This window comes from Acomys minous, assembly GCF_964271855.1.
Source record: "Acomys minous genome assembly, chromosome: 14".
Lineage (NCBI taxonomy): Eukaryota > Metazoa > Chordata > Mammalia > Rodentia > Muridae > Acomys > Acomys minous.
In genome coordinates, this window is record NC_140496.1 from 74754938 (window position 1) to 74771167 (window position 16230).

Consider the following 16230-nt stretch of genomic DNA (forward strand, 5'->3'; position numbering starts at 1 on the left):
GTGTGTGTGTGTGTGTGTGTGTGTGTGTGTGTGTTTAGAATCAGTCATGGCAATCACAGATGTTTGAATTTGATTTAACTTCCCCAAATCTATTTTCAACATGAGAAAAAGCTGTCAAACAATATAGGCATAAATGCTGCTGGCAACATTTCAAGATGCTAAGCCTAGAAAATAATGTTGTCCTATTAAAAAATATCCATTTAATAAATTTCCTTTCAGATTTCCTAGAAACTAATGAAATTAGAAAATACAAATGCATGAATGCATGGAAACAGGAAAGATGCCAATAGCAAAGAAAGCCAAAGTTTTCAAAGATAAGAGGAAATATAGATTTTCTGTGGTGGATACCAGATTGGGTTACCAAACTAGAGCCAATGGTTGAAAGTTTAGTTACCCTCTCTTGCACTGATTAAAAAGAAAGTAAATTGTCCTTTCAGAACCATCATCTTACGTAGTCAAGTAAGTAGTCCAGTTTTGTGGAAAGTAACATTTTTCTCTGTCTATTGTTGTCAAGAGCTAAAGAAACTCGAATCAGACAACACTGTGTTTTATCTTGCCAACTAGCATGTCCATGTGATCATAAATGAGTGGTTGTCAGCTTGATATGAATATACTTGACAATAACTTAGTACAGTTTGTTAAAGTAAGAATAGAGTTATAAGAGCATCTCTAAACTATCCAAAAAACAAACAAACAACAACAACAACAAAAAAAACGTTGTGACTGTCAATTGACTTGCAGCCAAACAGTTGATCACATTTCTATAGAATATAAGTTTTTATGATTTGCCAATTGAAGTGAAATAAAATAATAAAAATTAACAAACTATATCATCTTGATAACAGCTCAGCAATGTGAAATGTTAATTAACAGATACCATCTGGGATATCACACATCACATAGAAGCAAAGATAATGACAAATAATGGAAACAAAATTACCTTCACTGTTACTGCTTTTCTGAGTACTAAACAGAAGAAAGCTACATCCACGGTTGTTGTCAGCTCATAACTGTTTCTTCTCTCTGCACCACCTAAATTATGATCTGGTGTCATGACCAAAGCTCTGGTCCTGTCTTTCTTTGCTGGGTAAACGCTGGTGCTATGGTTGGTCATGGGGGGATGGGGGGTCTTGCAAGCCTGGTTGCCTGAAGTCTTATACCCATTTCTCAAGTATGGCTTCTTGCACTGATACACAGCAGTGTTGGTCATGGTACAGCTAAAAACTGGCTCTAGACACTGAACAGGCTGTCACCTGTCTTTAAAAGGAGAGGTGGTATATCTGCCCACTGAACTTGTATTCCATTCCTACGTAAAGAAGTGAGGTTGTTTGAGAAAAATGAACGCAGCTAAGGATATAACCATATTAAGTAGTTTAAGTCAGTCTCTGAAATACAAATATTACATGTTTTCTTTCATTCATAATTGTTAGATTTCATATAGTTCTATAAAATCCCTTGTTGCATAAAAGTAGAAGTGAAACTGTGTAGGAAAATAAAGATAACAGGAGGCAGGACTGGGAAATAGAGGTGTGCACGGGAGAACAGAGAGACTTAAATCTTAAATCATCATACACATGAATACTTTGATGAAAATGTATTCATAGAAATAGTACAATTTGCCCTGAACAAATGCCAATGAATAGAAACAATACAAATTCTGAATTTTTAAAATAGAGCTCTGAAAGACTAGATAAGCCTACATGGCTTAGGGTGCTTAGAAGCCTATGTGAAATCTTGACACAGCAATTACATGTCTAATGAACCAGATAACACAGCAAGCCATGTGTTTCCATGCCTGCCCTGTCTTTTCAACTTCTTGTGCTAGTAATTTATTTTCACATTGTATTGTAAATTTTGAGAAACACTGAGGCAATGGTTTACATGAAGTAGGCAGGGCAAACTCCTGCTACTTCTAGATGCCTGGTTATTTGGTTATGTAAACATGGTTATCACACCTGTAGTAGGTGCGGCTGTGCTTTGAGTGTCTGAGTGGCAAACTAGGAGTCTTACACACAAGGCTTTTACGTTCTCTTCAAGAAGAATTTTTCTCTTTCAAGGCGAGAACTGATAATATCACTGGGCATTTCAAACGATGAGCTTCCCGCTCTGACCTTTTGGATCTGGGTGGAGTTTGGGTCTCATTGCTTCTTATGTGTACCTGCGTGGTGCAGATACTGAACATTTGCAGATCGCTAAGCAATGCAAGGGTTTATTCTCATTTCTGTCTGGGCTCTCCTACCTTATGTAGGGTGCAGGGCAACAGACTCCTCTGTATCCCTAAACCAAATCTCTGTGTAAATGCATGATGGCTCCTACAGGATGTGTTTTACCCTTAAGCTGGTCTCATCTTGTGGCTTGGTCTTTCCTTACAGACCTGGAGGCCACTGTCTTTTTAGGTGGCTGAAGAAAGGGCTAAGAGGTGTTTGCACTTTAGTTCCAGGGGACTTTGGTTGGTTTTGCAGCCACCAGCAGTAACTATAGATCCTAGGATACAACACATGCTTGATGCATGCATGGGAATCTACACGCTTGTAGCAGACATTCTTTCTCACATACGAATTATTTATTTGCTTTTCCTGGCTGAGAGGGCCGTATTTGTGAATCCTATCAAATAGGTGTGAAAAGTCAACTTCACTTCATGGTAAAAGACTCGTAACAAAGAGCTTTTTTAAGGAATGTGCTTTTATATGAAACAGGCCTTGCATTCAAGCCCCAGAAATGGGAAAAATAAAAAAATAAAATAAAATGGCATGCTTTGTGACTTTCATAATTACTCTGAGAAACTTTTAAGCATGTATTTATAAATATCTTCAGTTGTCTGGCTCAGTCTCTAAAGTCTCTGAGTCTGTTCTCTTTCTTGGTTTCATTTCAATTTACCGATTCAACTTTTCTTCCTCTGTCTTTAATTGTGCTGGGGTTTTCTCCTGCCATCTGTGACTACTGTTGAGACTGTTTGCTAAAAATTACAGTCATGCTTTTTACTTCTATAATTCCATTTACACCTTCAGAGTACTTTGTTCCTCCATCACATATTAAATGTTAACCTACAAGCATGACAAAGACAGGCTACCTGGTCTAATGCAGCCACTGTTCCTTATTGTTTGATAATAATGTCTTTTAAAAAGTAGTTGCTTTCTGCTTCTTTAAGGCAGCGGAGACACTGTCAAAAGAACTAAGCGACAGCCTACAGACTGGGAAAAGATATTCACCAACCCTACATCTGGCAAAGGGCTAATATCCAAAATATATAAAGAACTCAAGAAATTAAACACTACCAAAACAAATAAACCAATTGAGAAATGGGGTTCAGAATTCTCAACAGAGGGATATCAAATGGCTGAGAAACACTCAAAGAAATGCTCAACATCTTTAGTCATCGGAGAAATGCAAATCAAAACGACTCTGAGATTCCATCTTATACCCATCAGAATGGCTAAGATAAAAAATTCAAGCGACACCACATGCTGGCAAGGATGTAGAGAGAGAGGAACACTCCTTCATTGCTGGTGGGAATGCAAACTAGTACAGCCACTTTGGAAATCTATCTGGTGCTATCTCAGAAAACTGAGAATAGGGCTTCCTCAAGACCCATATACCCAGAAGAAGTACCAGCACACGACAGGGACATATGCTCAAACATGTTCATAGATTCCTTATTCATAATAGCCAGAACATGGAAACAGCCTAAGTGTCCCTCAGTAGAAGATTGGATAAAGAAACTGGTACATTTACACTATGGAATACTACTCAGCTATTAAAAACAAGGAATTTCCAAAATTTGGGGACAAATGGATTGAACTAGAAATGTTCATAATGAGTAAGTTAACCCAGAAGCAGAAAGACTTACATGGTATATATTCATTTATATCTGGACACTAGCCCAAGGGGCATGTCCCATGAAAGTCTTCACTTATCAGGAAAGTGGGACAGAGGGGAGGACATCCTATTGGGACTCTAGGTGAGAGAAGCATGGGAGAATGGGGAAATAGAAGGATCTAGAGGGCCCTACAAGAGGAACATTATGACGGGCAGATCTGGGCCCAGGGGTTCTGCTCAAACTATGGCACCAGCCAAGGACTGTACATGCAGGAAACATTGAACCCCAACCCAGATCTAGCCAATGGTCAGGACATTCTCCACAGTTGAGTGGAGAGTGGGATCTGACTTTCACATGAAGTCTGGTGCCCCATATTTGACCACGTCCCCTGGATGGGTAGGCCTGGTGGCACTCAGAGGAAGGGTAGCAGGCTACCAAGAAGAGACTTGATACCCTATGAGCATATACAGGGGGAGGAGGTGCCCCTCAGTCACAGTCATAGGGGAGGAGAGTAAGGGGAAAATGGGAGGGAGGCAGGGAGGAATGGGAGGATACAAGGAATGGGATAGCAATTGAGATGTAATAATAATGAATAATTTTTTTAAAGTAGTTGCTTTCTGATACATGTTCACTGCTCCTCGGTAGTCATTTTCAAAATCTCTGTCAAATCATAGTACTGCGGCTCTGAAAAGAAGAGCCTTCTAAAAATGTGCATCATGTATATTTTTCCAACATGATTAAATTCAACTTGAATATTTGAAAATTAGGTCATTGGATCATGAAGGAAAAAGAAGAGAGAACAGAGTAAGGGAGGAGTGAAGGAAGGAAGTGAATAATTTCCTAGACACAATTTTAAAACAAGTTTCTAATCTATTACACTTAGGCTGCATCTGGGTGTTTGCATTTGTGTGTCTGTTCAGTATGCATATGTGTGTTTGTGTCTATGTATATGTATGTTTCGAGTTTTGTCTGTGTATATGTGTATGTGTAGTGTATGTATGTGTGTTGTGGGCTGTACATGTATACATGATATATGTCTGTGGTATGTGTGTGGTATATGTGGATGTGTTGTATGTATGTGTGATGTGCATGTATATGTGAGTGGGGAGTGTGTGTGTGTCTGTTGTACGTTTGTGTGTGGTATGTTATGTATGTGGTGTATTGTATATGGTATATCTGTATATATGTGTTTTGAGTGTATGTGAATGTGTGTGTATTGTGTAGTGTATATATGGGTAGTGTATATATGTATGTATGGATTATGTGTGTGTGGTATATTTGTGTTATGGTATATTGTGTATGGTATATGGTAAGTAGTATGTCTGTATATGTGTGTTTTGTGGGGGAGCAGGGGTATGGGTGTGTAGTATATATATGTGTGTATGGATTATGTGTTTGTGTGTTGTGTATGTGTGTATGATATATTGTGTGGCATATGGTATGTAATATATCTATATATGTGTGTTTTGTCGGGGGAGTGGATATGGGTGTGGGGTAAGTGGTGTATATGTGTGTGGTATATGTGTATGTGTGTTTTTAATGTCTGTGTCTGTCTGTCTGTATGATATATGTGTGTATGTGGTATTGGAGTATGTGTCTTTTTTGTGGGAAGGTGGATATGGATGTGTAGGGTTTGTATGTGTATGGATTATGTGTGTGGTGTATGTTTGTGTATGGTATATTGTGTGTGTTATATAGTATTCTTGAGTGTGTGTGTATGTGGTATGTAATATATATATATATATATATATATATATATATATATATATATTGTATGTATATGGTATACAGATATACCATAAATATATATGTATATATGGTGTGTTTATATGATATATGTTGTGTGAGTCTGGTATGTATTTGTGGTGTTTGTGTGGTGTATATATGTATATGCATGTGTGCTGAGTGTATATACATGTGGTGTATGTGTGTTTATGCACATATATATCTATCTCTGTCCCTATATTATTTATATATTGAAAATGAAAAGGGCAATTATTACTGTTCAATCACTCATTGGTGAGGTGATTTTCTTTTACCTAAATGCTAACTCTCCTATTCTTTTTGTTATCACAGTCATCTAAGCACTTAAATAATTTGAACTGATATTCAGGCTGAGCTGGTTATTAATATTTGTGAATCCTAGACTTATAATACCAACATACCTAGAATCTTGATTTGAGTATAACATCCAAGTGATTTTTATGAATAATTAATTGAACACTCTGCAATGCTCCATCTTTCTGCATTGACCCTCTGCTCTCCAAATGTAATCCTACCTGCTTCAAAATAATAGTAGTTTGAATATGAAATTTATCTTAGGTTTAGGATAATTTTCAATCTCATTCTAAAATAATATTTGAAGCCTTAGATTTGAAAAATATGATTATAATTCACATGTATGCATTCTGAGAAAACATAAGTAAATGAAATTTTTAAAGAATTGAATTTATCATTTCTCTATTAACATTTAATAAATGTTTAAAATTGAAAAGTCAAAAATAATATATAGATAAGAGATGGCTCAGCAGGTTAAGGCACATTCAGCCAAGCCTCGTGGTCTGATGCCAGTCCACAGGACCACATGGAGAAATAACAGGCTCTGGAAAGCATTCTTACAATCTCCTTATGCATGCCATGACACACACATGCATATACACACACACACACACACAAACACACCACACAGACATCACACACACAACATATACACACTTACACATATGCATACCACATACACACACACACACACAGACATCATACACACATATACCACATACACAAACCACACATACATACACATACCACACACACCCCACACACACCACATACACACATATGTACTACAGATACACACAGACATCACAAACATATGCCACACACACACACACATACTACCTACACATAGAGACACTCATTAAAATTTTAATAAAAGAATGTAGAGAAAAATGAAAGAGGATCTTGCCTTTAGGAATTCACCAAAAAACATGAATAGGATTGTGTGTGTGTGTGTGTGTGTGTGTGTGTGTGTGTGTGTGTGTGTATTTAGGATGAGGTATTTAATTTTTATTATATTTATTTTTACATATACATTATATTATTACACATAAATAAAATAAACTACCTACTGCAAGAAGAACCATGAAACAATCAGGAATTATATAAATGTTACATTCATAGTGTTTTGGCTGTTTGTATTTGGCAGCCTTGAAGAAAACATCTTTCCTATCTTGGCGTTGTCTAAAATTCTAAATGTAAGTCAATAACTATCATATCTCATCTCTATCAACTTAAAACATCTATCTAGACCTAAAAACATCTGAACCCCCTAAACAACTCAGCTTAATCGTAAAACTAATCTATCTGGTTTTCAACCCCATCAGAGACTTGAAAAGGAATAAAAATTAGATACCTGAGTGAACCGGAAGTGCAGATAATTATTGTGGATTGTGCTGCAAACACCAGGAACATGCTGGCGCTTCAGTGCATACCAACTTGCAGCATAGCTATCAGGGATACTCAGATTATGCTGTAGCAGTTAGCAGTCTGAAGTAGAATTTTTTAAAATGAATTATTTATTTTTATGCTATGTGTATGTGTGATTTTGCCTGCACATTTGTGTGTGCACTATGCACATGGCTGGTTTCTGTGAAGGACTGAAGAGAGTGTCAGATTCTCTGCAAGTAGAGTTACCAGGCCTTCTGAATTGCTGTGTGGGTGCTAGGAACCACACTCGGATCTTCTGCAAGCACTAAGTACTCTTTTAACAGCTGAGCTGTCTTTACAGTTTCTAAAAATGGTTTCTTAGGCACATATGAAAAACTTGGCAATGGCTCTAGATTTTTCATAGGTCTGGAATTCTAAATAGTTAAGTCACAAATGAGAGACATCTTTGATTATGGACACAATGTAAATTTGTGGAATAACAATGTTGTCTTTACTATTAACCAGATTACAGTAGGTAAGAATATTTAAAGTTTTAGACCAATTTTATCAATTCTGAGAAAGTAGGGTTTTATAGTATTAAAAAAAACTCTTCAACTAATGATATTAAATAGTCCTGTATATTCACACATAAAGTTATTAAAGTGTATATTGGAAGCAGATTTGTGTGGGGGGGGGAGATAGAGACTCAGTTTATTTTGATGAGCAGTCCTGACTCTTCCATTGTTAATGAACATGGATTGTAGCTGAGAGTTTTATAAGCAGATCCTGCCTCAGTACTGCAGTAATTAATTGCAGTTCTATAGAGTCAAGCTCCTTTTGAACTAGTCATCCACAAACTGTGTCTTATCTCTAGCTATCCTTGGGTTTATGAGTATTGATGTTAGATTTTATGTTCTCCAAATGATGAGGGGAAAGACCTCACTGTCTCATAAATGTGAGTGACTATAAAATCCATTTATATATAACCCTTAACCTTCTAAAAACCCAGAGCGAATAGTTTCACTTAATTCATTAGTAACATGGGTGCTGAATTAATTCCTCCAAATTCAAATCTCTCTCTTGTAGGTCTTTGGTTACCCACTAATGCTTTTCTATATGTTATTTTTCAAATAAAGTGTTTGTTTTATCCGAAGTGCTGAAGATGAAGCCCACACACTGCACTTGGTACACACATGCTCTACCACTGCGCTACGTGCCCCAACCTGTAAATAAAATCTTCTGAAACAAGCCTAATTTGAAAGTGACATTTACTTCTGCACTTTGCTGATAAACTCTATGCCCACTGTAGTGTTGGGAGGCAAGTTCTGGGGGAAATGATTAGGTGTTGAGAGCATCATAGTCATGAATGACACATTGCTTTTATAAAATATGCTCAAAGGAGCCTGGTTGCCCCTTTCACAAACTGAGGTTACATATAAGATGTCATATTTGAAGAAGAAGAATTCATCATTAGACACCAAACAGGACTGTTATCTGGATCATTCAAGATCCAGAAAAAAGTCCTGTTTTTATAAATAACCATAACTTATTTTGTAATAGCAGGTAAAATGGTTGAGCATATATCTTTGCAGTTTCTCAGTGTTGCACATAAATACTATTTTCTTTTTTTGTTTGTTTTTGTTTTGTTTTTGTTTGTTTTTGTTTTGTGTTGAGACAAAGTCTCTTGAATCACAAGCTCACTTCAAACTCCCTGTGTAGCCAAGAATGACAGGAATTTTTGCCTCCATCTCCCAAGTTCTAGAATTACAAATATCTGACCCAAGGACCACTTTACTCAGAGTTAAAGATTGGAACCCAGGGCTTCATGTATGCTAGACAATTATTCTATGGACCAAGCTAGATTTCCAGTCATTGTCACTTTTTATACATTACAAATGAAATTAAAGGCAACATGAAAGACAGTGTTTTTTACTTAATAAATGACATATGCATTACACTTTTTTTATAAGGATGCTACCTTTCTTAACTGTTCTAAACCAGGAGCTTTTCACTGAGGTGCATATTAACTGCAGAGATAATAATGTTCCTATAGGTTAATAATTTCAAATGAAAACCACTGGAGCTATTTCTGAGACACTTGGGAGGAATCATTTCATCCTGAAATCCTTCATTTGAGTGGGTAGCCCTATGAGAAGTATTATTTTTTTTTTACATTAGTGCTAGTAGCAAGTAATTTAGAACTACTGGGCTGAGAGGACTAAAAGCCACTGTGTTAGGTATGCACAGATCTTCCTGAGATTAATCCTTTTCAGAACAGCCTGGCAGGGACAAGCGACTTGATTTCTCATTTATTGATCAGGTTCTTGTTATTTTTAATCATGAAATGAATGAAGCGCCACAGAGATAATACCACCTTACATTTGTATGGTGAAGTGTAAGAGGCAACATCACAATATTAAGTTGGTCTATTAAACACTATCTCTTTTTAATACCACTTAATATAAATGCAGGGACCTCTATGAATTTTGGATATGAATTAAGGTTTCAGGATTATAGTACATATTACGGATCAGCATTCATGCCTCCTCCATCCACTAAAGCTGAACCTTATGTCAAGACTGAAGCTATGGAGATTTTTATTTCTGTGTTTTTTTTTTAACGTGATTCAGGGTTTCAGTATCAAAATACCTCAGTTCTTCTGAGATTTTTAAAAGTATTTTGACAAGAAAACATGGATAAATTGTCTGTATCTTTGGATTTCCTTGTGACTTTTAACCCATCACACCGCAACCTACTTTGTAACCATGATAAGTATAGACAATACTTCCTGCCCTCTCATTCTCATATTTCACTTTTAAAGAATAGAGGGATAACATCTATCTATTAAGAGAGACAGAATGTGCATGGATCTGGATGGGAAGTGGGGGAGGGAGGGAGAGAGGACTTGGGGGGGAGTAGAGAGAGGAAAAACGATAATCAGGATCTTTTATGTAAGAAAATAATCTATTTTCCTTTTTAAATATAGTTTATTAATTTATTCATATTACATTCTCAATTGTTATCCCATCCCTTGTATCCTCCCACTCTTCCCTCCCTCTCTTTTTCCCCTTACTCCCCTCTCCTATGACTGTGACTCAGGGGGATCTCCTCCCCCTGTATATGCTCATAGGGTATCAAGTCTCTTCTTGGTAGCCTGCTATCCTTCCTCTGAGTGCCACCAGGTCTCCCCATTCAGGGGACGTGGTCAAATATGAGGCACCAGAGTTCGTGTGAAAGTCAGACCCCACTCTCCACTCAACCTTGGAGAATGTTCTGACCACTGGCTAGATCTGGGTAGGGGTTCGAAGTTTACTGCATGTATTGTCCTTGGCTGGTGCCATAGTTTGAGCAGGACCCCTGAGCCCAAATCTGCCCATCATAATGATATACTTGTAGGTTTCTAGGACCATCTGGGTCCTTTTCAATCAAAAGAAAAATCATTTTAAAACACCAATCAACACATGTGTAATCTATTCAGAAGCTGATGGAGAATTACTTGATTGGCTAAAACTTAGTGTGGAATGCTGAGAGATTAATCCCTATTTCATCAATTAAACTACCTTAGATGGTGATGCCTATTTTAAGAGACGTTTGGAGAAAGAGAACTAAAAACATTTGGGGAAAAGAGTATATAATTATATCCTTTACAGAACCACTCTGTGTAAATGGTTTTGGACGGTTGGAGGGGACTCTAATAACCTAGTGAGTCAGTGATTGGCTTATGTTGTAACAAAGTTACACTGTTTCAAGTATTAATAAATTTTTATCAAACAAACATATACTGACAAATGTAGAAGCTGACCCAGAGTCTGTTGTCAGTTAGCACATGATTTTAATGAGGCAAATGCATATACACTTGAAAACTGAATAAGTAAAATTATAAGAATGTTTTGTCAGACAGCATTGTGGTTTTAAAATAGTTTAAATGTTTAGATCTAAGTATCTCTAGTTTCATGAAGTTGGCCTGTCCCTGTTGCACAGCCTAGCATGCCCCTTTGCTTGGCTGAGTCTATCTCTCTGACATTCCTTCTCTTGCCTTGGCAACCCTGTGTGCTATGGACTCCATATGGATTCTCTTCAGGCCTTTTCTGCTTGCCTCATGGTTCTGTTTAATCACATTGTAGCCAGATTTATCTGGCTACCAACCACTTGTGTCTGATATTCCCTAATTTCTTTTCCACTTAAGATGCATTTCTTTTTATTAATTTTGGGTGAAAGCCTATTTTATCAAATATTAGGATGGCTACTCCATCTTGCTTCTTGGGTCTGTTTTGCTTGGAATGCCTTTTTCTAGCCCTTTACTCTGAGGTAATGTCTATCTTTGTTACTGAGGTGTCTTTCTTTTATTTTTATTTATTTATATATATTTTATTAATTTATCCTTATTACATCCCAATTGTTATCCCATTCCTTGTATCCTCCCATTCCTTCCTCCCTCAATTTTCCCCTTACTCCTCTCCCCTATGAATGTGACCGAGGGGGACTTTTCAACCAAAATTAATCAAAAGAGATGGGAAAGGACACTTTATTCTCATCAAAGGAAAAATCCATCAATCCCGAATATCTATGCACCAAAAACAAGGGCACCTGCATTTGCAAAAGAAACATTATTAAAGCTTAAATCACACATCAATCTTCACTCATTAATAGTGGGAGATATCAAAACCCCACCCTTGCCAATGGACAGATCATCAAAACAAAAACTAAATATAGAAGTCTGACCACCTCGCCTTGGTGGGGAGACCTGATGGCACTCAAAGAAAGAATAAGCAGGCTACCAAGATGATAGGTGATAGCCTATAGCCATATAGTAGGGGAGGCGGTCCCCCTCAGTCTCAGAACTAGGGAAAGGGACTAGGGTGAAAGCAGAGGGAAGAACAGGAGGACACAAGCAATGGGATAACAATTGAGTTGTAATCTGAATAATTTTTTAAAATCTTTATTTAGTTTTATTTTATGTGCATAGGCTTGGAACTGGAGTTACAGACAGTTGTGAGCTGCCATGTTGGTGCTGGGAATTGAACCCAGGTCCTCTGGAAGAGCAGACAGGTGCTCTTAACCACTGAGCCATCTCTCCAGCGCAATCTGAATAAATTAATTAAATAAAAATTAATAATAATAAAAAAGATTCATTTCTCTCCCTGCTTTCTTTCCCATTTGGCCACTGAAACCAATGCAAGGTTACCTATGAAAAAGAAGACTAGCTCATGGCATTACTCTATCCACAAGAGCTCATTAACCTAATTGGTTTTACATGTGGATAGAATTGGATTGGACTAGACAGGCACACTGGCCCAGAGAACACTAACTTTCAAATAGATATACTTTAGCTATCTAATTAATAGTCAGTGTGAAACAAAAGATTCCAAATACTAAAATGTATGTATACAAATAGATTCAATTATTAATTTATTTCTCTTGTCTGAAACAGTCACTGTTTTTAAAGAAAAAAATGTCAAACTGTGCCCAACTGCTTATCATTCTTTTCAGAGATTTTTATACCAATCAACTTTGAATCAAATGATAAAATAAACCAATCCTTCCCTATTGGGTTAAGAATATTAGTTTACCTGCTGTCCTTCCTCTAAGTGACTTAGTGTCTCTGGTTTTATGTTGAGGTTTTTAATCCACTTGGATTTGAGTTTTGTGCAAGGTGACAAATATGGGTCCAGTTGCATTTTTTTTACACATAGATATCCAGTTAGACCAGCACCATTTGTTGAAGATGCTATCCTTAAAAAAAAAAAAAGAATATCAGTTTATTACTATTGCAGGATTTGAGCTTTGAAATGGTTTTGTGTGACAGTATTCCTAGGAGACATCAACCAATATTTCGTTCCAGATAAGAAACCAATGATAGATCAAAGGTAGACTACTACAAAAATCTAACATGGTAAGTGAATAAATGTCACCTGAGGTTATTTGCAGAAGTATGGGTGAAGGGGCTCATCATAAAAGCAGACAATACTCTAAACAGCTGCATCAACAAAAGTCCACCCCATCGTGGGTGACATGAAAGCTAGAAATCTGCAATGCACTACACAAACTCTGGGCAACTTAACTGACTACGGAGTCTTTTTGAGGCCACTTAGTTGGTTCTGACCCTCTTCCAGGAGCCTTGGTGGGCTTTCACCACTCCCAGAGAGCTCAGCTGGTCTGCGCTTCTTCTAGCTAGCTTTGCTGGTCAGGTAGCTTAACTTGTTTTTGGTTTTTGGTTTTGGTTCATGATGGGGATTCGCGGAAGTAAAAGTTTTGTTAACAAGTTGAGAAAAACTGCTTATAACTACGGAAGTGTCAAATTGTAGCTACCTTGATCATCCTTGTAAAATCCTAGGATACCTTATATTCACTCCTCTGAAAACAATGAAACGTCTTACTTTTTATGTTTACAGTAGCTTAGATATGTCCCTCTTCTTAGCATCTCAGTTTGTCTGAGGTTGTCTTTCAGCAGTCTTTACTGGGTTTCCTTATTTTGGGAGGGTGGAGCCTAGTCTATCTGATCAGTTTCAGGAACTTCCTGAATCATTTGAGTTGTTTACTTCTTGAGCTTAATGAGCTTGTGGCTGGAGGCATGTCTCTGTTGTTGGGAGTGTAACAAGGTCAGAGAACAACTTTAAGGAGTTAGTTCTTTCCACCATGTGGGCCCTGGGAATTGAACTCAGCTCCTCAGATTTGGTTGCAGTCACCTGATGAGTCATCCTGTTTTCACATTATTTACATTTTTACCTGTCAGTATCAGCTCTATACTGATACTTACTCAATTTGTTCATTCTCTCTTTGTCCTAACAAATCTTATATACTCATCCACCAATTCACCAATCCATCCATGCATGCATCTATTTATTCTGCTAGAGCTTTTATTCCTTCATTCAGTGATAATATGTTGACCATCTCTTTTTTTTTTATAGCTGAGGCTATGAGGGGAATTTTACATAATTAATTATGTCTGCTCCTCATAGCAGTTCTCCAAGATAAATATTAGCATTCTAATTGCAAATTCACAGGCTGGTTCCCAGAAGAAGTTAAACAATTTGGAAGGTCAAATTGCTAAGAGTGTTTGGCTCATCTTTATTTCCTAACACAGTCCTTGGGATGTCCAGAGCACTTAACTAATGTTTATGAAGCAATGAATGAGTGAGGTAGAATATATTCTCCTGTAGCTAACACTTCATAAGTGAGCAGTTGAGTGCCTCAAATGGTCTAGGCTCAGCCTCATTTTCTCCTTTAGTTATAAATTCCTAGTAACCCCAGTGCTATTGAAGGACATGCAGTTGTCTTAAAGAAGAAGGGCTTGTGGTTGAAAAGGTGTTCAGTGAAGTTGCTTAAGAGCCCAGTACTATAAGGCCCAGGCTTGGGGAATAAGGTAAAGGCTCTGACCAGGGATCCCTGCCCACAGCCACAGTTCACAAAGAATGAGAATGGACAGAACCTGCGCTGTTCATGATGGGGATTCACGGAAGTAAAAGTTTTGTTAACACGTTGAGAAAAGCTACTTATAACTACAGAAGTGTCAAACTGTAACCACCTTGATCATCCTTGTAAAATCCTAGGATACCTTATGTTCACTCCTCTGAAAACAGTGAAACGTCTTACTTTTTATGTTTACAGAAAAACAAGGACATACATGCACTTACTTGTAAATGAATTACCATGTATGTGCATGTATACACACATGAATTTAGTTAGAGACATAAACATAGGTACATGATGATATTTTCTATTTATGGCATTATAGGTACTTTGTATTCCAACACTCTCCAAAGGTACTCATGTACTTGAACATATGCACTTTGGAAACAGTTGCTCATGACTTTTTACTAAATGTTGCATTGTTCCATTGATTAAATATTAATAATTTTACCTGGATAAATTAGGTATAAAATTATTAGTATATTTGAGACTATGAAATATAAAAATAGTAGAAAATTGTGCTAGAAAAACCTGATTTCACTTGAAACCATGCAGCAATAGAACATATAATTGTAAGGTCTTTTCTGTAGACTGTTAATCATATTTCTTCAAAGCCACCTTTATGTATATTTTTTCAGTATTTAGTTCTGTCAAAAGAGGACCTGGAGATATGGGGAGAAATTGTGAAAAGTGATCCTTTAGATGTATTCTTTCCTAGAATACCATTTGAATTAACTCTTTCATTTCTGATGCAGATATGCAAATCTATGTATCTATCTATCTATCTATCTATCTATCTATCTATCTATCTATCTATTAAAGATGAGCCCAGAATCAGTAGTCTGCATTCTTTTATTCCTGGTCAGGAGATTAAAATTGATCACAGGCACACAAGGGACTCTCCAGTTTTATCACAGCTCAATGTGGTTAACGAGACCATGCTTGTCTTCTGTTCTCTTTAACAAGTTACACAGATTATTGATTCCAGGGGTTGTCTGAGACAGAAGGGATGTTGTGTGGCTTAACAATATTTTACTACCTTTAAGAAATAAAGAGCTATGAGCCCTTATAGCAACTGGGACAGGTACAGTTTAAATTTGACAAATGAAGATTTATACTTTTTTTGAGCTGGCAGAATTCTTCATGTAGAAATAATGAATGAACATTTGATACTTGATTTAACACAGGTCAAATGACTTGCAGTGAAAGAGTGAGAATAACACTTTAATTATTACCCTTTCCTCAAAATGAATTGATGATAGGTTTGTCATGGTAGATCTGCACTTTAAACAAACGAGTCAGGCATAGAGCATTCGTTATAAGACATCATTTAAATACAAGGAGGCATGCTTTACTCAAAATCATCTGGCAATGCAGAACAAAGAAGACTGGTAAGGAATAATTACCCACTAACCCTTCAAATCTGTTTTCCTTATTGTGAATAAAACTGCTGAATGTTTAATTGTATGCCAAATTGTCAGGCTAGGTTAAATATTTTTCCCTTTCTAACCATAAAAAATTTGTATTATCTTAACACACACACACACACACACACACACACACACACACACACACAC

General features: G+C 36.9%; 1 protein-coding gene across 2 annotated transcripts in view; it reads left to right on the forward strand.

Moving 5' to 3' along the window:
* The window catches only part of DPYD (dihydropyrimidine dehydrogenase), an 867929-nt gene that overhangs the window by 317552 nt on the left and 534147 nt on the right, over window positions 1–16230 (forward strand). The gene's annotated exons all lie outside the window — the stretch shown is intronic.